General features: G+C 43.9%; 1 protein-coding gene across 4 annotated transcripts in view; it reads left to right on the forward strand.

The window, feature by feature from the left end:
• The window catches only part of gldc (glycine dehydrogenase (decarboxylating)), a 146,138-nt gene that overhangs the window by 9,038 nt on the left and 112,562 nt on the right, over positions 1–24,538 (forward strand). The window lies entirely within an intron of this gene.

Genomic DNA, 24,538 nt, shown 5'->3' on the forward strand with positions numbered 1-24,538 from the left:
TGTGTGTGTGTGTGTGAAACACTTTGCCCTCCATTTCTGTATAAAATGCAATACAAGTACACTTGATTTAGACTTTCTACTATAGGAGCATAAAAGTCACTTGTGGGATTGAGTAGCTTCAAGATCAGCAGTTGGGTGGACTCTAGCCTCCTGTATAATTAAGGACAGTGCAAGGCTCATCTCACTTGTGAAAGTAATCTTTCATTGCCATTACAACAGTCTACTTATGACAATTTGGCTGTTATTTTGTACTTAAAACAATCTATTATTCAATAGTTTGAATTAAGTAACATGAATAACCCAGCAATGTGGAAATTTAGCCCTGTAATGACAAATTTAAGAGCATGATAGAAGCTGAGATAGGACATTCCCTCAACCAATGCAATACATGAAGGGAGGGGATGGGGGGGATACATTGGAAAAATGGATTGGCTGGACAGAATGTAACATGCTCATATTTTTGGCAATTCAATTCAAAGTTCAAATTTTAAAAAAAAACTGTGCCACTTGTGCCTATGTTGTAGCCCCAAGATTGAGTTGTAACAGGAGGCTGTGTTTGAAACCTGGATTGTATTTTTCCATTTAATATTGCGTGATGCTTTACTCGAGATGTGGCTCATTAATGTTTTTTGACACATCTGGCAAGTATTTAAAATCAACCCGAATAGTTTGAATTAAGTAACATAAATAACCCAGCAATGTGGAGATTTAGCCCTTAAATTCAAATTAAGCTATTGTGAGTTAAGAGTACATATACTGTAATGACAAATTTAAGAGCATGATAGAGGCGGAGATAGGGCTATTTCTTCATAGCATTCCCTAAATAAAGCATCATGCAATATTAAATGGAAAAATATGTATTTCTGTACCATATCTTGTCTGGAAAATTACCTCTGACAATGGGTGGGTATAATTTACTGTTGTTTTCCCATGTTCAAAATAGTGTCCCTAACTGTAGCTGTGTCAATTCAAATCTGTCCTGTTAATTTTTATTTTATTTTGAACCTAAATAGGTGAATTGTTTTTCTTGGAGCATTGTATTTACAATTGATTTTTCTTTTGTTAGCTCATCCAAGACCCATACTCTTTCGGGTGCAGCTATGTGTGTGGGCTGACTCATGAGGTTCATACAGGCTATAAATGCCACCAAACAGTTCATTGAGGCCACTTGCTTTGCTTTCCACTGATGTTACAGAACCAACTAGCTGAACGCCCGGTCCTGTGAGGAGAAATCCTTTTTTCCCCCTCCCAGGGGTGATGGTAGTAAGGATGGCAACATGTGTAGGCATTTTAATATGAAATGGTTCCTGAAGGAGGAGAAATTCCCTTTTGACTATACAGGAAACTTTGTGATATCCGGCACCGATGGGACCGAGCTGTTGCTGATCTATCAAAACTGCCGGACAAACCAGCGCTAATGTTGAAGCATACGGAGGTTTTCAGCTCCGTATCTGGCAACAAACACTGTTGCTTAGCAACAGCTTCTAAACAGTCGGCCTGTACCTTGGAAGTGTCTCTGTAGCTTAGCAACAGCTTCAGAGAGACTTTGCAGAGCCTGACTGTTGGAAAAAAAAGCCACGAGAAGGAAAAAAAAGCCACGAGAAGAAAAAACCTAACAAAACGGCTCCTGATTTCTGCCGGTGGATCGAGGTTTCCGGACATTCAACCAAAGTTTCCTGTAGTTTACTATCCATCTGATTTTCATATTTGTCTCGTCAAACACGAGCGACAGAATGGAGCTCGTCACTGAATTGGCTGGAAGCAAGAAGTCAGACCATGGTGGCGCACTATGCTGTTCACAATTCCTGATGTACTCAACTAGCTGGATCACTCCACAGCTAGAAGTAATGCTGACTTCCGTCATGCATCAACTCCCCTGATCACCCAAGAGTTCAGAGCAGTGCTCGGTTTGAGTTCAAGTAACTTTCCGTTGATGTCGTGACAGGAATACCAAATCTAATGATTAGCTGTATAACTGGGCCAATTGCAATGATCTTGAGCAAGATGTTTATCTTAGACTGGCATTTGATAGCCAAAATGCTCAGATCATATATGTGCTATCTAAGCAGTTAGACATGTATATTGGCTCATTTGCCTGGTTTGGTGAACAATGTTTGTCAGCAGTAGACAAAAAAACACAAATGCTTCAACAACGGGGAAATCAGTGAACTGGAGGATGATATCTTGGGCCGGATTTTCATTGGGCCGCGGAGGCGGGATTGGAGGCGTGTGGGGGGTTAAAATTGCAAAAACTGGCGGGCGGGCCCAACCCCACTTCCATCCCGCCTCCAAGCAATTTTCATTAATTTGTGTCTAATGGTCCCGTCTCCGTCCTGCCTTCAAGTGGTGGGATAGGCCGTTAAGGCCCTTAACAAGCACTAAATTGCCTCTATAATGCTATTTTGAAAGGCCTTAGCGATTTTAACCCTTTTCCCACGTGAAACATGCCTGTTCTGAAACACGACGGTGAAACCTGGCGGGAGCACAATTGGATTGCTGACTATCAGCTGCAGGTCAACCATTAAAGAGGAGAATTGATCAGCCATCATTTGCAGGTGGCAGGACTTTGTAGTCTTGGGTCTGGGGGAACTTTTAGAAGGCATAACCACAGCTGTGGAAGTTTGGAGCTTGACACCCATCTCCAGTGTGACCTCCTGGGAAACCCCTCACCACCTTCACTGAGCGCTTCCTCAACTGAGGCATATACCAGAAGCATGGGAGCCATTTATTTCCTTCACTTCTGGACATTAGATGAGGACGAAGACCAGCTGTGGCACCTGCAGAACCAGGAACAACAGCAGAACCAACAGCAGCAGCACCAACAACAGCAGCAACAACAAGAGTGCCAAGCTGCTGCTCACCCACCTGAAGCTGCACAGGCCAGAAGGGGCCAGTGCATGGAAGCCCGTCGGCGCAGGAGATACCCCCCAAACAGGGTCCACAGACACAGGGTCAGCTACCTCAACATGTCTGAGCAGCAGTGCCAAAGGCGGCTCCGACTTTTGCGAGAGGCAGTGGGTGACACCTGCGCAATGCTGCAACAACACCTGCACGCCAGAGGACCAGGTGGACAACCCTTACCAGTGGCCGTCAGTCACCACCGCACTCAACTTTTTTGCCTCAGGCTCATTCCAGGGATCAGCAGCAGACATCAGCGGCATCTCCCAGGCGGCCGCACACACTTGCATCACGCAGGTAACCGATGCCCTCTTTAAAATCACGCACAATCACATCTATTTCACCAAGGATCAAGCAAGTGTCACGGCGCGTTAGCTAATCTGGCAGGCTTTCCAAGGGCGCAGGGCGTCGTTGACTGTACACATGTGGCCCTTAAGGCAACCCATCGCATTCCAGGTATTTTTGTCAACCGCAAGGGCTTCCACTCCCTTAATGTTCAGCTGGTGTGTGACCACAAGAAGGAAATTTTGCATGTTTGTGCCAAGTACCCTGGCAGTTGTCATGACTCCCTCATACTGCGCCAGTCTAGTGTGCCTCCGCTATTCAGTCCGCCAGACCAACTTAACGGATGGCTACTTGGAGACAAGGGCTATCCCCTGAAGACATGGCTCATGATGCTGTTGAGGAGCCCATCCAACAAAGCTGAGACAGCTCCAGTCACATGTCCACCAGAGCCATAATCGAGCAAACCATCGGTTTGCTGAAGATGTGCTTCAGATGCCTGGATAGATCAGGTGGAGCCCTGCAGTACTCAGCAGCCAGGGTCTCCAGAATCGTCGTGGTTTGCTGTGCACTTCACAACATGGCACAGCGTCGTGGCTTGCAGATGCCTGAGGACCAAGTGGCTGGTCACATATCCTCCTCAGATGAGGAGGAGGAGGAGGAGAGCGAAAAGAAACATCTTGCAGAGGCCCATCAACCAGCGGCAGCAGTACGCTAGAACATTGCTGTCCGGGATGCAAGGAACGCACTCATCTTGGCCAGATTTGCTTAGCCTAGCCAATCAAGCACTTTTGCCTCGCAGCTTCTTACCTGAGCATCGACAATGGCCAAGGACCAGTGGATTCCTAGCAATTTGACCACCATACTGACAATTGCAAGTAATCCTAAGCCCTCAATGTGAAAGTCTCATTCGCGAAATGACACATGCTACAACTACAGCAGTAGCCATCAGATTTTTTATTTACATTATTCATCTGATGGCTTTTTCACAGAAAACATCAAATTTCACCCAAGTGACTACCCTTGTGACTATTTGTGCAATATCTTTCTCTTACGCGTGCTTCTCTGTGGTGCTTCCCCTGTGGCTTCAGCAGATATGGAGGCCCCTTGCTCACTTTCCTGCTGCTCCTGTCTCGACACCTTTGGCGGGCGTCCTCTGGGGTTGCGAACCTGTGAGGGCTCGGCAACAGTCTGCTGCTCTTGCGGCTGTGCAGGGGTTGAGACGCCGATCTCAGATGGGTGTGGACTCTGGTGGGGCTCTGCAGTGGCATGGAAGTGTGAGCGCTTGGAGAGGAGCCCCCACTTCCTTGATGTCTGCCACCAATTTCCCTCTCATGGGTCAGGTCCCTGTCAGCGCTTGCAAGTGGCTTGAAAGCACCTTGCTGCACATCAGGGGGGCCATGGGGACTGTAGGGGGTTTTGGTTTGGGGTTTGTGTCTGGCCAGTCAGGCGTATCTGAGCTGCTCCAGCCCCATGCGGTTCGAATCGCTTCCCCTCTGGTTCTGACCACTGGACTTATTATGAGCAGCGATATAAACAAAACGAGACCAGTGGTTTGGTGCAAAGAAAACCAATGTTTATTAAAAATAGAGAAAATTAAACACTATACAGAGAAAATCACTATGTATGTAACACAATTACACTTAGCGGGGGAAGGAGAAAGGGACACATCGAGGGAAAATGACTAAAATGACAATTTTAGCAATCCCCTTAACTCCCACCCTTTACACCTATCTAAGTTGTCTTGCGATGGGCCAGTAAGTTTATACTCACCAGTCTCGGATGTTAGAACGCCTGCTCCGTGCCCCGTTGCCTGCCGATGTATTTAGGGTTTTCACCGCCCAGAGCAGAGATACCCCAGTGATTCAAAGCTAACTGTCGGTATCCTGCTTCCCTGGACGGGCTCTTCATTGTCGATCTTCTTGATGGTAAGGCAGGGCACCGGAGTCCAGGCGAGAGAGAGAGAGATGTGGCTTCCTGAGGGACTACTTATACCCCTTTCTGGGAGCCCTTATCACTCGCCAGATCAGCCTGTTTCTTTGTATGACCTGGACGTGTTGAAGATGATACAAAGGAAACCGATCTGGGCCCATCGACCTGGATGGCCGGTTAATCGGTCTTTAAACGTCCCATAAGTGTTTTCCTTTGTGTAACTGGTCTTGTGATGGGGCCATTCCAGTTTTAATGCCCCGTTGATCGTTTCCAAACAGTGTTGAAGCCAGCTAACGAAGATCTGAATGCAGCTATTATCTGTTGATTATCTGTGCAAACGGCCTTGATGGGTTTTAATCAGAGGCCCGAATGCCACTGTTTGCTTCTCATACATAAATGCAGAAGGCCTGTCTGCCTTCTAATTTCTGGAACATTCCTCCTTTGTCAGTCCAAACCTGAACTTTGCAGGCCTTGGCCATGAGGTTGACCGTAGCCATCTTGTTGGGCCCTGGATTTTAAACTCAGTCCAGCCAGGGTTTCTCCAATAAGCCAGAAGTAAATCTTCAGGGGAGACATGAAATTTGCGAATCCTTTCAGGACCCGTATCTGCACTGGCAGTGCTACTCAGAAGGACTTCCATGAAGGTCTGGTTTCTCTGCTCAATAGATGACCATCGCTCCTCCAGAGATGTCATTTTATTCTGAACACTCACCATGTTTTCTTCACTCTGGCGACTTATCATCTCCATGGAGGTTGCCATCCTTTCCATGGTGATGCGTTCATGCGCCAATGACTCCACAAAGGCTCTGCTCATGTTCGCTATGAACTCCTCCATTCGCTCCACACTCGCAGCGACCCTGGAGACAAAACCTGCCAGAGACTCCTGCATCTGTCCCTGGAGTTCCAGCACCGCTGATCTTATGGATGGATCCAGAGGCAGAGGGTCGACATGCAGCTGAGCCGAGCTGGCAGAGTCCTGCACCCTCCGACTAGGACTCTCCACTGCTGTCCCTGTCTCCACAATCTGCTGATGCTCACTTGTTAGCTGTGATACACCAGGTGACAACAGTACTCTATGTCCCGAAGGTCCCACTGAGGTGTGAGTGTCTGTGCTGGTGCTGGGTGCGGTGAATTCTGCTGACGCTGCGCCCTCAGAGGTTGCAGCTTCCTCTGAGGAGTCTTGAGGCTCATGCTGTTCCTCCCAGCTAGTGGGGACGGGTGCTTGCGATGGTCCTGTGGGGGAGTAAAGGAAAGAGTCAGAGATGTGATGCCAAGGTTACATGCACATTGCATATTGCAGATGATCATAAGTCCATCTGTTAGAGCTTCAGAATCATTATCAGTGACTCATGCAATGTCAATGAGAGAGATGGAAAACTATTCTGTCACCAGCTTGCTGTGATGCACCCCCTGTCCATCCCCCACTTGCGCATCTTCCTCCACTCCTACGATCTCCAGGACCGCCTCCTCCCAGGGGGTGAGGTGGGCTACTGAGGGTGGCCCTCCTCCTGTCCTCGCTCTTTCTCACTTATTGTGAGCTCTCTTTTCCTGCAATGAGGGAGACAAGTGGAGGTTGAGTGAGAATGAAGGAGTGAGTGTAGAGATTGCATAGCATAGATACTTCAAAGGAGACAAAGATGGAGTGAGGTGGCAAGACCAAGGGCCCTCTCTGTGTGTTGTCAGTTGTTTTCATAGCATCACAGTGATAGGGAGTGTGAGGGCTGCATAGTCGAATAGTTAGATGAATGTGACCATAGAGAGAGAGGGAATGCGTAAGGGTGCATGGATGTCAGTGTCAAGTGGGATGTGGAGGAAGAGATTGCTAAAGCTGAGTGCTGGTGAGGAAAGGCAATGGGGATCAGATTGAGGGTGATGGGAAATTCATACTCACTTTTCTAGTGCGCAGAAGGTCATGAAATCTCTTCCTGCATTGAATCCAGGTTCTGCGGGTTACTGATAATGAGTTGACCTCCTCTGCCACCTGGATCCACACAGCCTTGGTCTGCTGGGGAGGCTCCTTCCTCCCTGAAGAAGGGAAGAGCACCTCTTTATGAGCTCCTGCTCCCTCAACTAAAGCCTGCAAGGCAACGTCATCAAACCTTGGAGCAGCCCTAGCTCTCTGGCTGGTCATTCTTTCTCCAGGTCCCTGTAGCTTGAAAGGCCAAAAGGTTGGCAGTCTGCAGAAGAAGCAAGGCTTGTTGCAGACCTTAAATGCAGCAGCAATGATGACGTCGTCGGAGGTGACTTTCAGACTGGAAAAACTCATTTGCCATGAGTTCCCACACGTTGGAACTCAATTGGCCAATTAAGTTAAAATCACATCAATCTCCCACATCGATTTAGATTCGGGTGGATAACACGAAATACGGATTGCATGACCCCAGCCCGCCCCTGAATTAAAATCCAGCCTCTTGTCTCCATCGCTAGTCCTAGTTCACTTGCTGGAGATGCAAATTAGACCTGCTCCAAGGTTCATGATTTGTAAATGGGTTACCAGGTCTGCTGGATGAGTCAAATATGTTTAGTATTGGACCCATCCCCATTCTGTCTCCACTCAAGAAGGATGGCACTGCATGCGACATCTAGAAAAGTTGTTGCATATGATATTTGCGGAAAAGTCGAATGAAATCCCAGATTGGGTGCCAAAAGCCTCACTGCCATGTAGCGGCTGAAGCAAGATAAAGAACAGTTAAGTTAAGCATCTGTTTCAAAGTTTGATTCCAATTTTCTTTTAATGGCTATCGTAGGTGCTCAGGTTCTTGATCTAACAAACCCCTCCCAAGTGTTTCATAAAGGGCAATGCTCTACATGGCCATCACCATATTTGTAACATTCCTAAACCCAACCAAATCACAGGGACCATCGCAAGATTATATCTAAGCTATACTGTACTTGACCCAGTCATTCCTGTTGCTGATCTGGGTGGCAAAAATAATATAGTTCTCCCAGTGCTGACCTATGCGATAACCTCAGACCACTGCCATTTTCCATGTGCATATGTATTTGTTGAGCTATTTTATTAAACAAAATTTTGTTAATGATGTCAAATTCAATGAAAAGCCAAATAATGATTGACGCTGAGGTCAAGGTGTTGAATTGAGTTTTGTATGCATATTTAGCTTGTTTCTCTCTTAAAACTTAGATTATACAGAAAAGCATTTTTGTCATGAATTTGGGCGCATTTAAATGAACCTTGCCCTTGCTGGGAGGGGAGAGGAAATTGTATATCTTTGTCACTGCACAGTTTGTCACAGCATTGAGGAATGAATTGGTATTTGAATAAATACACTAGTCCCTATATTGTGCATAAGCTGAGCACAGTGTGCTTGCTGTCTTGGGGGACTAGGATAATTTGTCAATGGTCCCTGTGATTTAGCTGTGACAGGGATATTGACTGTCTTACAGATGTGGTGATGGGCATTGTAGGGGTCAGATATTGTCTCTTTCTGTAAAGTACTAGGTGGTGTTTGTACTTTGTGGCTTCTCACTGACCTTTCTTGGGTCTGGGTCTGGTGGGCTTCCAGGAATGGGTCCCAGACTGCCTGGTACTTCCTGAGCTTCAGTTGGAATCTATACATCAGCCTCACTGGCATGTGTCCCACTGATGTTCAGAAGAGGATTGTGCTCTATTGCATCAAAGGTGTGGGGGGAGGGGCTAAATTATTTTGCAGCTGGTACTGACTATCTGGACTCTATTGTAGAAGGATTTCTCTCTCTTGTGGGTACTGACTATCTAGCCCCTGTATTGTAGAAGGATTTCTCTCTCTTGTGGGTAGTGACTATCTAGACCCTGTATTGTAGAGCTTTTCTCTCTCTTGTGGGTAGTGACTATCTGGACTCCATTGTAGAAGGATTTCTCTCTCTTGTGGGTAGTGACTATCTGGACCCTGTATTGTAGAGGGATTTCTCTCTCTTGTGGGTAGTGACTATCTAGACCCTGTATTGTAGAAGGATTTCTCTCTCTTGTGGGTAGTGACTATCTAGCCCCTGTATTGTAGAAGGATTTCTCTCTCTTGTGGGTAGTGACTATCTAGCCCCTGTATTGTAGAAGGATTTCTCTCTCTTGTGGGTAGTGACTATCTAGACCCTGTATTGTAGAAGGATTTCTCTCTCTTGTGGGTACTGACTATCTAGCCCCTGTATTGTAGAAGGATTTCTCTCTCTTGTGGGTACTGACTATCTAGACCCTGTATTGTAGAAGGATTTCTCTTGTGGGTAGTGACTATCTAGACCCTGTATTGTAGAAGGATTTCTCTCTCTTGTGGGTAGTGACTATCTAGACCCTGTATTGTAGAAGGATTTCTCTCTCTTGTGGGTAGTGACTAGACCCTGTATTGTAGAGGGATTTCACTCTTGTGGGTAGTGACTATCTAGCCCCTGTATTGTAGAAGGATTTCTCTCTCTTGTGGGTAGCGACTAGCCCCTGTATTGTAGAGGGATTTCACTCTTGTGGGTAGTGACTATCTAGACCCTGTATTGTAGAAGGATTTCTCTCTCTTGTGGGTAGTGACTATCTAGACCCTGTATTGTAGAAGGATTTCTCTCTCTTGTGGGTAGTGACTATCTAGACCCTGTATTGTAGAAGGGTTTCTCTCTCTTGTGGGTAGTGACTATCTAGACCCTGTATTGTAGAAGGATTTCTCTCTCTTGTGGGTAGTGACTATCTAGACCCTGTATTGTAGAAGGATTTCTCTCTCTTGTGGGTACTGACTATCTAGACCCTGTATTGTAGAAGGATTTCTCTCTTGTGGGTAGTGACTATCTAGCCCCTGTATTGTAGAGGGATTTCTCTCTCTTGTGGGTAGTGACTATCTAGACCCTGTATTGTAGAAGGATTTCTCTCTCTTGTGGGTAGTGACTATCTAGACCCTGTATTGTAGAAGGATTTCTCTCTTGTGGGTACTGACTATCTAGCCCCTGTATTGTAGAAGGATTTCTCTCTCTTGTGGGTAGTGACTATCTAGACCCTGTATTGTAGAAGGATTTCTCTCTCTTGTGGGTAGTGACTATCTAGACCCTGTATTGTAGAAGGATTTCTCTCTCTTGTGGGTAGTGACTATCTAGCCCCTGTATTGTAGAGGGATTTCTCTCTCTTGTGGGTAGTGACTACCTAGACCCTGTATTGTAGAGGGATTTCTCTCTCTTGTGGGTAGTGACTACCTAGACCCTGTATTGTAGAAGGATTTCTCTCTCTTGTGGGTAGTGACTATCTAGCCCCTGTATTGTAGAAGGATTTCTCTCTCTTGTGGGTAGTGACTACCTAGACCCTGTATTGTAGAGGGATTTCTTTCTCTTGTGGGTAGTGACTATCTAGACCCTGTATTGTAGAAGGATTTCTCTCTCTTGTGGGTAGTGACTATCTAGACCCTGTATTGTAGAAGGATTTCTCTCTCTTGTGGGTACTGACTATCTAGACCCTGTATTGTAGAGGGATTTCTCTCTCTTGTGGGTAGTGACTATCTGGACCCTGTATTGTAGAGGGATTTCTCTCTCTTGTGGGTACTGACTATCTAGACCCTGTATTGTAGAAGGATTTCTCTCTCTTGTGGGTAGTGACTATCTAGACCCTGTATTATAGAAGGATTTCTCTCTCTTGTGGGTAGTGACTATCTAGACCCTGTATTGTAGAGGGATTTCTCTCTCTTGTGGGTAGTGACTATCTAGCCCCTGTATTGTAGAAGGATTTCTCTCTCTTGTGGGTAGTGACTATCTAGACCCTGTATTATAGAAGGATTTCTCTCTCTTGTGGGTACTGACTATCTAGACCCTGTATTGTAGAGGGATTTCTCTCTCTTGTGGGTAGTGACTATCTAGACCCTGTATTGTAGAAGGATTTCTCTCTCTTGTGGGTAGTGACTATCTAGACCCTGTATTGTAGAAGGATTTCTCTCTCTTGTGGGTAGTGACTATCTAGACCCTGTATTGTAGAAGGATTTCTCTCTCTTGTGGGTAGTGACTATCTAGCCCCTGTATTGTAGAGGGATTTCTTTCTCTTGTGGGTAGTGACTATCTAGACCCTGTATTGTAGAAGGATTTCTCTCTCTTGTGGGTAGTGACTATCTGGACCCTGTATTGTAGAAGGATTTCTCTCTCTTGTGGGTAGTGACTATCTAGACCCTGTATTGTAGAGGGATTTCTCTCTCTTGTGGGTACTGACTATCTAGCCCCTGTATTGTAGAAGGATTTCTCTCTCTTGTGGGTAGTGACTATCTAGCCCCTGTATTGTAGAGGGATTTCTCTCTCTTGTGGGTAGTGACTATCTAGACCCTGTATTGTAGAAGGATTTCTCTCTCTTGTGGGTAGTGACTATCTAGACCCTGTATTGTAGAGGGATTTCTCTCTCTTGTGGGTAGTGACTATCTAGCCCCTGTATTGTAGAAGGATTTCTCTCTCTTGTGGGTAGTGACTATCTAGCCCCTGTATTGTAGAAGGATTTCTCTCTCTTGTGGGTAGTGACTATCTAGACCCTGTATTGTAGAAGGATTTCTCTCTCTTGTGGGTAGTGACTATCTGGACCCTGTATTGTAGAAGGATTTCTCTCTCTTGTGGGTAGTGACTATCTAGACCCTGTATTGTAGAGGGATTTCTCTCTCTTGTGGGTAGTGACTATCTAGCCCCTGTATTGTAGAAGGATTTCTCTCTCTTGTGGGTAGTGACTATCTAGACCCTGTATTGTAGAAGGATTTCTCTCTCTTGTGGGTAGTGACTATCTAGCCCCTGTATTGTAGAAGGATTTCTCTCTCTTGTGGGTAGTGACTATCTAGACCCTGTATTGTAGAAGGATTTCTCTCTCTTGTGGGTAGTGACTATCTAGACCCTGTATTGTAGAGGGATTTCTTTCTCTTGTGGGTAGTGACTATCTAGACCCTGTATTGTAGAAGGATTTCTCTCTCTTGTGGGTAGTGACTATCTAGACCCTGTATTGTAGAAGGATTTCTCTCTCTTGTGGGTACTGACTATCTAGACCCTGTATTGTAGAGGGATTTCTCTCTCTTGTGGGTAGTGACTATCTGGACCCTGTATTGTAGAGGGATTTCTCTCTCTTGTGGGTACTGACTATCTAGACCCTGTATTGTAGAAGGATTTCTCTCTCTTGTGGGTAGTGACTATCTAGACCCTGTATTATAGAAGGATTTCTCTCTCTTGTGGGTACTGACTATCTAGACCCTGTATTATAGAAGGATTTCTCTCTCTTGTGGGTAGTGACTATCTAGACCCTGTATTGTAGAGGGATTTCTCTCTCTTGTGGGTAGTGACTATCTAGCCCCTGTATTGTAGAAGGATTTCTCTCTCTTGTGGGTAGTGACTATCTAGATCCTGTATTGTAGAAGGATTTCTCTCTCTTGTGGGTAGTGACTATCTAGACCCTGTATTATAGAAGGATTTCTCTCTCTTGTGGGTACTGACTATCTAGACCCTGTATTGTAGAGGGATTTCTCTCTCTTGTGGGTACTGACTATCTAGCCCCTGTATTGTAGAGGGATTTCTTTCTCTTGTGGGTAGTGACTATCTAGACCCTGTATTGTAGAAGGATTTCTCTCTCTTGTGGGTAGTGACTATCTGGACCCTGTATTGTAGAAGGATTTCTCTCTCTTGTGGGTAGTGACTATCTAGACCCTGTATTGTAGAAGGATTTCTCTCTCTTGTGGGTAGTGACTATCTGGACCCTGTATTGTAGAAGGATTTCTCTCTCTTGTGGGTAGTGACTATCTAGACCCTGTATTGTAGAAGGATTTCTCTCTCTTGTGGGTAGTGACTATCTAGACCCTGTATTGTAGAAGGATTTCTCTCTCTTGTGGGTAGTGACTATCTGGACCCTGTATTGTAGAAGGATTTCTCTCTCTTGTGGGTAGTGACTATCTAGACCCTGTATTGTAGAGGGATTTCTCTCTCTTGTGGGTAGTGACTATCTAGACCCTGTATTGTAGAAGGATTTCTCTCTCTTGTGGGTAGTGACTATCTAGACCCTGTATTGTAGAAGGATTTCTCTCTCTTGTGGGTACTGACTATCTAGACCCTGTATTGTAGAAGGATTTCTCTCTCTTGTGGGTAGTGACTATCTGGACCCTGTATTGTAGAAGGATTTCTCTCTCTTGTGGGTAGTGACTATCTAGCCCCTGTATTGTAGAGGGATTTCTCTCTCTTGTGGGTAGTGACTATCTAGACCCTGTATTGTAGAAGGATTTCTCTCTCTTGTGGGTACTGACTATCTAGACCCTGTATTGTAGAGGGATTTCTCTCTCTTGTGGGTAGTGACTATCTAGACCCTGTATTATAGAAGGATTTCTCTCTCTTGTGGGTACTGACTATCTAGACCCTGTATTGTAGAAGGATTTCTCTCTCTTGTGGGTAGTGACTATCTAGCCCCTGTATTGTAGAAGGATTTCTCTCTCTTGTGGGTAGTGACTATCTAGACCCTGTATTGTAGAAGGATTTCTCTCTCTTGTGGGTACTGACTATCTAGACCCTGTATTGTAGACGGATTTCTCTCTCTTGTGGGTAGTGACTATCTAGACCCTGTATTATAGAAGGATTTCTCTCTCTTGTGGGTACTGACTATCTAGCCCCTGTATTGTAGAAGGATTTCTCTCTCTTGTGGGTAGTGACTATCTAGACCCTGTATTATAGAAGGATTTCTCTCTCGTGGGTGGGCCGAGGAAGCATCTGGAGGACTTGTAATGCTTGCCTTGTTTTATTGCCTTTTAAATTGCAATCTTGAAAAGTTGAATGAGGGGGCAGAAGGAGGGTGTGTAGAAGTGGGCCCTTCTGACTGCAGGCCATAGAACACAGTGGAATTTGTGCATTAAATGTGGGGTGTAGTAAGCTCTATGTGTTCTCTTGAGCTAGCCCTTATATCTTGTTGTAGGTGGTAGTTGTGAGGGTATGGTTCCATACTTTGGTCCATTCTTCCTCTGTTACCTATTTTGCTCCTCACCCTCTTGAAAACTTACCTTTTTTGATCTGGCACCAAACAAAATACAAATGGTGGCAATGTGGTAAAATTGGCTGGAGTGGAGCTTCAGTGTGGCTCATGGACCTTTAAGTGTAGCTGTGTCCTGCAGAAGTATTTAAGCTGGAGGTAGCAGCATGGAGTCCATAGGAGTACCTGAAGCTGAGAGAGCTAATACTGGAATATTTAAAAATCAAGTCAAAAGACCTAGTCGGCATTCATCTCAGACTATTGATGGTGATAAATTTCTAAAATATTCATTACTGGGTGGGTCTGGTCCCCTGTTGGCATGTTATGAGAAGCTTTGAAGGGTTGGCTGAGTAGGGGATTGACTGAGAGTTCCTGATCTCATGCCTAGCTGAAGATTGGAGGAATAAGCTAGTTGACATCAAATTCTGATTCTAAACTTGTCTTCTCTAGGAAGGATGGGAGATTCAACTTTATTTATTTGTAAACACGCGGTCAGCATTTGTGTAGTTCCGATGCACTGAAGAAAATACTCCTGTATAACCAGCTAAAATTTCAAATTGAAGTCTACTTGAAAGTTTCCTCTTACTGTGATTTATTATTTTCACTTGGAAGCCATTACTAGGTGTCTCCCTTGGCTCTGTGTTGCACTCTTTCCTTTGAGTCAGAAGGTTGAGTTCATGCTCCACTCCAAAGATTTGGGCACATAATCTAGGCTGATACTTCAGTGCCTTTCTAAAGGAGTGCTGCACTCTCTTGAGGTGTCATCTTTCAAATGAGACATTAAATCTGGGCCCTGTCTGCCATCTTGAGTGGATGTAAAAGATCCCATGGCCCTATTTGAAGACCAGTGGAGTTGTCCTGGCCAACATTTATCTCTCAACCAACATCACTAAAACATCATTTAGCTCATTGCAATTGATGAGATCTTGCTGTGTGCAAATTGACTGCCACATTTCTCTACATTGCACTGGTGACTACACTTCAAAAGCACTTTATTGACTGTGATGTACTTTGGGAGATCCTGCTTGCAGTTGGTATGTGAGCTAGGTTGGCCTGAATGTTGGAAGAGGGATTGTTATCAAATAACAAATGCTTATTTTTTTCTGACTTTCACTCTTGATTCTTCCGATTCTCTGCCATATATATGTTCAGTAGGAGAGTCAACACTGGCAATTACAGCCCAATAACTCTTCTAATTGTGTGAAAGGATCATGGATCTCGTGAGTGAATAAGAAACAACTGCACTATCTCATTCACAGTAATCTAACTTGTCAAGAGTTTAGCATCTGAGCAAATAGATTTATTTATAGCACTACGCACAAACTTGTAGCAGTAGTCCTTGACATGGCTAAGATCAGGAGCTGACCATGTGCAGGAATAGTTGATGAGCTGTTGAACTGGATTTGCAACTTCCTGTGAGGATGTAAATAGGTTATAATAAATGAAGATAGTTGTCTTTATTGCATTGCAGGCTCCTCCAGAACTAGTTTTTCCTTTTTTCATTAATTCTTCAGCAAAAGTGACATTTGCCTTTCTGATAACATCACCCTTTTAGAGTGACAACTAGCCATCTCAATGATCAGCAGCGGCCACAATAACCTACACTTGTGTAATGCCTTTAGCATAGCAAAATATCCCAAGCAGATGGGAAAAGGTTCAGGCACAAAGCAAGAGTTGGGAGAAATGACTGAAGGTGACGAGATGACTTTAGTAAGTGGGGAGAAATGTAACAAAATGGTGGAGTTTAGGAAGAGATTCCAGTCCCAAATCAGGAGGCACTTGTAGATAATACAACTGGATCATGCATGTCTCAATGATGATGAACTCAACTGTTCTTCTGTATAAAATTACAAAATGGTTTCACTTCCAAGGGTTGATCTTTCTTGGCATTGGTAATTAATCACATCTGCTCTACACTAGACTACTCTAAACTTGGTGCTCCTTTAGAGAGCTCGACACTACTTGCTGCTGTTAACCTTTGATGCTGTAAAAAGATGTATACGCTCAGTGATGGAATATTGTAGGCTCTTTCAGCAGTTTTTCGAGAGAACCCATTTGTACTTGCCTGAACTCCTTGAAGTCCAAAGCCATATAGCCAGCAGACATGAGCATGTTCTTTGTGCCAGAGTACATTTCTGTGTTTACCAAGGAGATTTAACTGGACATTCACTTTTACACAACATTTTGACCAGACTTGAGTTGGTTGTGTTTACATCAGATCCTAATTTTATTCCAGGAACACTGGTTTGTTTCAAATCAAAAAGTGTGGAAGTCGCATCAAGGGTAAAGCTTCACCTATCACCGCTTCTGCCTGTGGAACTCGCTAGCAGATGTGTTCCAGGGAACTCTAGCCCACCTATACAGAAGTTAAATTGCATAATTCAGTAATATTTGCTGAATTACAGTTCCTGCAGCATTCTTTAACCTATGGGAAATCTGTTGCCTCTTGGTATCTCGGTACAATTTCCCCAAACCTTTCAGATACTTCAAGCAATCACCAGGTTCAAACTTGTTAGAGATCTGTCCTTGTTACAGTTGTCTTAGACTGTTATGCTAACTAATCTCCAAAAAAACAACTATCTTGAACAAGGCCAAATTAAGGCATACCACTAATACATGTATACAAGAAAAGGCATAGCTATCTGATGAAGAAATTTCCTCAAATTAAGTGAGCATTTTTTGGGGTTGACCTTATTTGTAGGGAAGTGCCTGGACAAATCCATGTTGACCTCATTTCAGAACAAGCTCCCGTTGTGAGCAAACTAGTGCAGGATGGTCTAGTTTACATAAACTGGCACTTAAGCAGCTGGTCTGTTTACTGCAGATTCTTTCACGCTAACAAAATGACACCCTGAAATCTAATATAGTAATAGTCAGTGTTGGAGGCCTGAGAGAGTTAAAATAGTCCTCTAGGATAAGAGGTTCCTTTTAATTAAGATTGTGGAAACCACTGAGTGTGCCCACACTCAATGTAAATGTACCAGCAAATTTGTAGAGTAGACAGTATTTTTCCTACCTGCTGCTATCCACATGTACTTGGGACCAGATGATTGAACTCTCTATTCAGTGTTTCCTTTGCCTTGTTTTTGAAGTGCCTGCAAGTGCATAAGTGCACGGCTTGGTAATTTATGTTTTTTTAAGCAAAGTTTGATGGCAGGGATGGGTTACAGACAACCATAATTCAGTGTATCTCTGTGTGTACTGAGCTAAGAAAATAAATGGTTGTGGTAGATGAAGAACTATGTGAGCATGAGGGAGGGAGATTCTTATTGCAACAATCATGTAAGGTTACTTAGTAACCGTCTTAAATCACACCAGTGTATTGTGACCGTAGATAGCAAAGTTTAGAAAAGAATGCATAAAGAAATTTTGCGGTTGGAATAAATTTGCATAAATTAGTTGCTTGGAAGAAAAATGGAACTTGCAGATGCATTTCCGCTGCACTTGCTCTGTTGTTTAAATGTACTGTACTGTATATTGCTTTACTTGTACCAATGTAAAAATTACATCAGCAAATTCAGCCCTGCAGAATATATGTGGTCCAGTTGTACTTAATCCCACTGTATCAGCAAAAATAGTTCAGTTGCATTTTTCATCTGGTTTCTGTCCAGTGTGTAGAAAATTAAAATTTTGCCTGTTAAAGCAATCACTTACAATGCAGTGTGCCCTTGCTGGCCGCTGTTTGTTTATACTGCTCTGTTGACTATGAAGCCTCATTTGTTAGTCTCCTCCTACAACGATCTGTTTTTGAAGAATTCAAGATTATTATCACTCTGGGCACTACAAGTCTCCAACCTCTTTGCTGCATCACTGTCACTGTAGAGTGATGCCTTCTTGCACTACTTGTACTTCTGAAATACACCAAGCTACTACATGGCCAGATGATGAATACAGTGCCCCCTTTGAGGCACACTGTTGTTTTCGAAACACCTGAAAATGCCACCATGTTTTTCTGGTAACCGGCAGTTTGAGTGCTCTGCCTACCCATGTAAGTTGGGCCAGAAATGAAGCAGCATGCGTGCTTGTTTGATTGTTCCTGTGGTGCTCAGAAAGTTTCCCTGCAAGATCAGCAGCTCTGGGGATTAGAATACTGCTGCTTCTTGAAGTGGTTCTATGATATAAAGAAACTAAATGAGAGAATAGTCTGGATCCCTGGTTAATGCACATTTGCAAGAAAGATGTAAAACGTGTACACCGAGACCTATTTTTAGACAGAGGTGAATTACCAGTTAATCTGTTTTGGGTGGCATTGATTGATGAAGGAATGTTGGCTAGGACACCAGGTGACCTCCCTGTTCTTATAGTGCCACGGGACTTTTGAACAAATTGCCAGAACAGACTTATTTAATGGCACTTCTGATATTGCTGCATTACCTTGAGCAGCACGGGAATGTCAGCCTAGATTATGTGCTCGGCTCCTTGTGTCAAGCTGGGATCCACAAGCTTTTGCCTCCGAGTTGAGCATGCTACCAACGACGTTGGGCCCTATTTTAACATGGTGATATGTGGACCAGTTGTAAAGATGGGCTGAGTAACAGCAGATGGATTTTAACATGAAAAAAATGTTTCACGTTATTTGCAAATAATGTTAAAGGGTTCATTTTTTAAAACCACATATATGCTAATTGGCAAAGGAGGAAAAATAATTTGGCTGTCATGAACCAGTCATTGAAAATATACTGTGAATAGGAAGTTGTCATCGACTGGGTTAACAACAATGTTGCTCAAATTTCGCTAGATGTTCGAAAGATCGAACAAATAGGTTCGCAGTTTTCCTTTTTAGGGTTCAAATGTAAGTTTTGGTCTGAACAAACACACAGGCAACAGATTTTGTGTACAAAGATTTATCTTTAATAAATGCTCAACAAACACCGTTCATTATTTAAAGTACAATTCCAAAATATAAGACTCACAACTTATATTGATATTACCCGATTTGGTCCAAGGTGATCAATCTCTGTCCAAACCTCTACGTAGGGTTTCTGTCCCCAGGTCCCTGCTGTCGAGTGTTGCTCCTAGGTCCTCGCTTCCTATCTGCGGTTTTTTCCTCCTGGCTTATACTATCCTATAATCTGTCCCATCTCTTTGATTACACATTTGTTACTGTCCCTGCATCCTGATGATTAGTTTACCCTATTCCACATCCTGTCTCATCTCCTTGATTAGTTTACGTCTTACTTCATTTAACTGGCATCTTTAGTGACCTCACTCGTGTCTGACGAGGTTACCTATGAGTCCTCTGTTTAGAACATTCCTGAACCTCTGCATTATTTATCCATTATCCCTTACACATGGTGATTCCTTCACTTTATTTCAGTTTTCTTACATAGCTTCCATTTCCACAAACAACTTGCACTTATATAGCACCTTTTTAACATAGGAAAATATTCCAAGGTTCTTCACAGGATTGCAATCAGACAAAAATTGGGGCCAGGCCAAACGAGGGGATATTAGATTGGGGGTGACTAATAGCTTGGTCAAAGAGGTAGGTTTTAAGGAGCATCTTGAAGGAGGAGGGAGAGGCGGAGAAATTTAGGGAGGGAATTTTAGAGCTTTAGGGCCTAGACGACTGAAGGCATAGTTGCCAATGGTGGGGTGAAGTGAGTAGGGGATGCACAAACATCCAGAGTTGGAGAACCGCAGTGTCATTTCAATCCTATATAACCTGCTGGTAAAGCTATAATTAAAATGTTGTTTTGGGAACGTAACTTGAAGAGCAAATTTGAGGACTTGGGTTTTAAGTTATAAGGCGCACACGCAACTGAAAATTGGAGAAAAGGGAGGTTAAAAATTGGATATAACCACTTTAAGTAATGCTCAAAGACATAATGGAGATTATTTATCTTAAACTAATTACAAAAATAATGAGCATGAATACTCAATTAGCAAGCTTTCAGTGAAGCTAAAAAACAGAATGAAGAAAGCTATGCAGCATAAACACCCATTCAAACCAGTTAATGCTGTGTAAAAACCTGTTGAAGAAGCAGCTGGCTGAATAATTGGTGAATGGGATTAAAGGCAACAAGTAGGGCAAGTGGTTTGTTCTTGGATCATATTTACAGCTTCTAGAGACTATGCAAAATTACGATACTCTGGCAGCAAATCACGCTACATACGGTAAGTATAGAAATTTGCGATCTGTTGTGGGATCTCGTGCTGTGCAAACTATTAGTTCTAGTTATAATCCCATTGTATGGACCCCTGATCCTGCCTCGCTGGCAGCGGAGGTTTGACAGCTAAAATACAACCAGAGCGAACATTTAACTTGTAACATTAGATTGATATTCTGATATTTTTCACCTGATTTACCTTTGGGATCAGGTGGGAAATGTCCCAGTTTTTTATTTCTTGGAAATTTTACTTGTTCATATTGCTGAAGAAGTTCATTAATTTGGGAGGGTGTTACAGCGCTAATTGTAAATGGGTTTTTAGGAGTGATCTCAAGGGCTCTTTTCTCGTTCTTGTTGTGTGCTGCAGAGTTTTAGGCAAAACATACATTTCATTTAATAAAAGCACTCACTATAACCCAGGCCCTAGAAAACATAATTATGATAAAAAATATCCCTGCTCCCATGTGAAATGTTTATTGTGTGCAGTTATGAAATCCTACCAAAACAATCTGGCAGTATCTGTGTTCTTCTACTGTCTCCACGTCGAATAATCAATAAAGGACTGTGGAATTTAATTGTCCCTAATGCTCCTTTTTATAATGGTGATTTTTTTTTTGGCAGCCACAACATAACATCAGCAATTAAAGTTCATCTTAACTTGTACTATCCTTCAAAAAATACAAAAGTGATTGCGTAAGCAGGGCTACCTGGAATTCTCCATAATGAGTATGAACGATACTGGTTGCTGGGAGTTGTGCTTATGTGGAACAGGAGTGGCCCTGACTAATGTTCTTGGCCCACAGAGTGCATTAAATTACCTACAATGGCGCAACCAAGAAGTGAATGAAGTGCCGGCTTGTTACATTCTTGCCTCCAAGTCATAAGTTTGTGGTTTCAAGCCCAACTCTTAAGACTTGAGCACATATTCTAAGCTGACATTTCAGTGCAATATTGAGGGGCTGCTGCATTGTCAGAGATGCCATCATCTGAGATGAAAATATTAAACTGAAGTCCTGTTTGCAGGTGGGCGTCAAAGATCATTGTTCAACCAAAATTTATCTCTCACCCAACACTACCAAAACAGATTAACTCAACCCATTGCTGTTTGTGAGATCTTGCATTGTGCAAATTAGCTGCTGCATCTGCCTGCCATGACTACACTTCAAAAATATATTTTTTGAAATTCATTCCTGGGATGTGGGCGTTGCTGGCAATTGCCCATTCCTATTTCCCTTGAAAAGGTGGTGGTGAGCCACATTGCTATTAGGGAGGGAGTTCCAGAATTTTGACCCAGCGACGGTGAAGGATCAGCAATATACTTCCAAGTCAGGATGGTGTGTAACTTGGAGGGGAACTTGGAGGTGGTGGTGTTCCCATGCACCTGCTGCCCTTGACCTTCTTGGTGGAAGAGGTCGCGGGTTTGGGAGGTGCTGCCGAAGAAGCCTTGGCGAGTTGCCTCAGTGCATCTTGTAGATGATACACACTGCAGCCACGGTTCGCCAGTGGTGGAGGGAGTGAATGGTTAAAGTGGTGGATGGGGTGCCAATCAAATGGGCTGCTTTGTCCTGGATGGTGTCGAGCTTCTTGTGTGTTATTGGAGCTGCACTCATCCAGGCAAGTGGAGAGTATTCCATCACACTCCTTACTTGTGCCTTGTAGATGGTGGAAAGGTTTTTGGGGAGTCAGGAGGTGAGACACTCGCCACAGAATATCTAGCCTGTGACCTGCTCTTGTTGCCACAGTATTTATGTGGCTGGTCCAGTTAAGTTTCTGGTCAATGGTGACCCCCAGGATGTTGGGGGTGGGCGATGGTAGTGCCGTTGAATGTCAAAGGGAGGAGGCCAGATTCTCTCTTGTTGGAGATGGTCATTGCCTGCCACTTGTGTGGCGTGAATGTTACTTGCCACTTAGCAGCCCAAGCCTGAGTGTTGTCCGGGTCTTGCTTTATGCGGGTATGGACTGCTGTATTATCTGAGGATTAGCGAATGGAACTGAACACTGTGCAATCATCAGTGAACATCCAAAACATCTGAACTTATGATGGAGGGAAGGTCATTGATGAAGCAGCTGAAGATAGTTGGGCCTAGGACACTGCCCTGAGGAACTCCTGTAGCAGTGTCCTGGGGCTGAGATGATTGACCTCCTGCAACCACTACCATCTTCCTTTGTGCTAGGTATGACTCCAGCTAGTGGAGAGTTTCCCCCCTGATTCCCATTGACTTTAATTCTACTGGGGCTCCTTGATGCCACACTCTGTCAACTACTGCCTTGATGCCAAGGGCAGTCACTTTCACCTCACCTCTGTAATTCAGATCTTTTGTCCATGTTTGGAACAAGGCTGTAATGAGGGCTGGAGCCGAGTGGCCCTGACGGAACCCAAACTGAGCATTGGTGAGTAAGTGTCACTTAATGGCACTGTCAACGACACCTTCCATCACTTTGCTAATGATTGAGGATGGGAATGTTCATGGAGCCTCCACCTCCCCTTAGTTGTTTAATTGTCAATGACTGGATTTGGCAAGACTGCAGAGCTTTGATCTGATCCGTTGGTTGTGGGATCCCTTAGCTCTGTCTACAGCATGTTGCGTCTGCTGTTTAGTATGCCTGTAGTCCTTTGTTGTAGCTTCACCAGGAAGGCACCTAATTTTTAGGTATGTCTGGTGCTGCTCCTGGCATGCTCTTCTATATTCCTCATAGAACCAGGTTTGTTTCCCTGGCTTGATGGTAATGGTAGAGTGAGGGCTATGCCGGGCCATGAGGTTACAGATTGTGGTGGAATACAATTCTGCTGCGCCTCATGGATGCCCAGTTTTGAGCTGCTAGACCTGTTCTGAATCTATCCCATTTATCACGGTGGTAGTGCCACACAACACGATGGAGTGTGTCCTCAGTGTGAAGACGGGACTTCGTCTCCACAATGACTGTGCAGTGGTCACTGCTACCAATACTGTCATGGACAAATGCATCTGCGACAGGTAGATTGGTGAGGACGAGGTCAAGTAGGTTTTTCCCTCCTGTTGATTTTCACCATCTGCTGCAGGTCCAGTCTGGCAGCTATGTATTTTAGGACTCGGCCAGCTTGGTCAGTAGTGGTGCTACCGAGCCACTCTTGGTGATGGACATTGAAGTCCCCCACCCAAAGTATATTCTGTGCCCTTGATACACTCAGTGCTTCTTCCAAGTGGTGTTCACCATGGAGGAGTACTGATTCATCAGCTGAGGGAGGACAGTAGGTGGTAATCAGCAGGAGGTTTCCTTGTCCATGTTTGACCTGATGCCATGAGACTTCATGGGGTCCGGAGTCAATGTTGAGGACTCCCAGGGCCACTTCTTCTCTGGTGGGTCTGTCCTGCTGGTGGAACAGGGCATACACAAGGATAATGATGGAGGAGTCTGGGATGTTGGCTGAAAGGTATGATTCTGTGAGTATGACTATGTCGGGCTGTTGCTTGACTAGTCTGTGGGACAGCTCTCCCAATTTTGGCACAAGTCCCCAGATGTTAGTGAGGAGGACTTTGCAGGGTTGACTGGGAGTGTGCCTTTGCCATGTCCGAATCCGGTGCTGAGGTTGATGCTGGGTGGTCCATCCGGTTTTATTTTTATTGTTTTTCCTAGTGGTTTGTTGGCTGTGATGCTCTATGCAATATCTTGAGGATGCAAAGGTGCTAATACATATGCCTCTTTATTTCCTTCTTTCTGAATTTAGTTGAGACTAAAAGTTATTGAGGCTTGTTTTTCAACTTGTAGGAGTCAACTAAATTTACTGATTGGGTAATCCTATGTACTATTTTGGTTTTCTTTTTGGAGTTTAGGTTCATTTTTACTGCTGTACGTTGTCCATGATTTTTTAAAATATCTGTCTTCTGTCTAGTGTATATAACGTGCATGTCACACATATGTATGTTCAAGAAATCATCCATCACTTTTCGGACTGGCTTAAATAAAAAAAATCTGTTGATGATTTTCTCAATTATGCAAGAGGTAGGAAACGCTGTGACTACCAGTTACCAAGGAGAAACCTACACAAACCCATCCAAACAAATTGGTCATTTCTTTTCCCCAAAGTTACCAACTGGGAACCAGAAACTGACAAAAAGAACCAAATTGCTCAAACAATTTTTTTTCAAACTGCTTTTGGTTGCCCTTTTCCTTCCTCAATCAGGTGAGATAATAATATTTATAAAGTAAATAAATGTCAGTAAATTTGCTCTCTTTATAGCATTGGGCAAATCGCTGTCATGTTTTGACTGAGGTAAATGACAAAAACCCTCTTCAGGTCCCAGACTAGCAATGAGTCAGGCCACGAGGAATTATAAAATGATGTGTCTTTATAATAAAAACTCCACGGAGAAGCGATTCAAGCCTCAAAACCAAAACTAGTGTCTTCTGCATCTCT

This window comes from Somniosus microcephalus, chromosome 1 (genome assembly GCF_052327205.1).
Source record: "Somniosus microcephalus isolate GS21.2 chromosome 1, FLI_Smic_1.0, whole genome shotgun sequence".
Classification (NCBI taxonomy): Eukaryota; Metazoa; Chordata; class Chondrichthyes; order Squaliformes; family Somniosidae; genus Somniosus; species Somniosus microcephalus.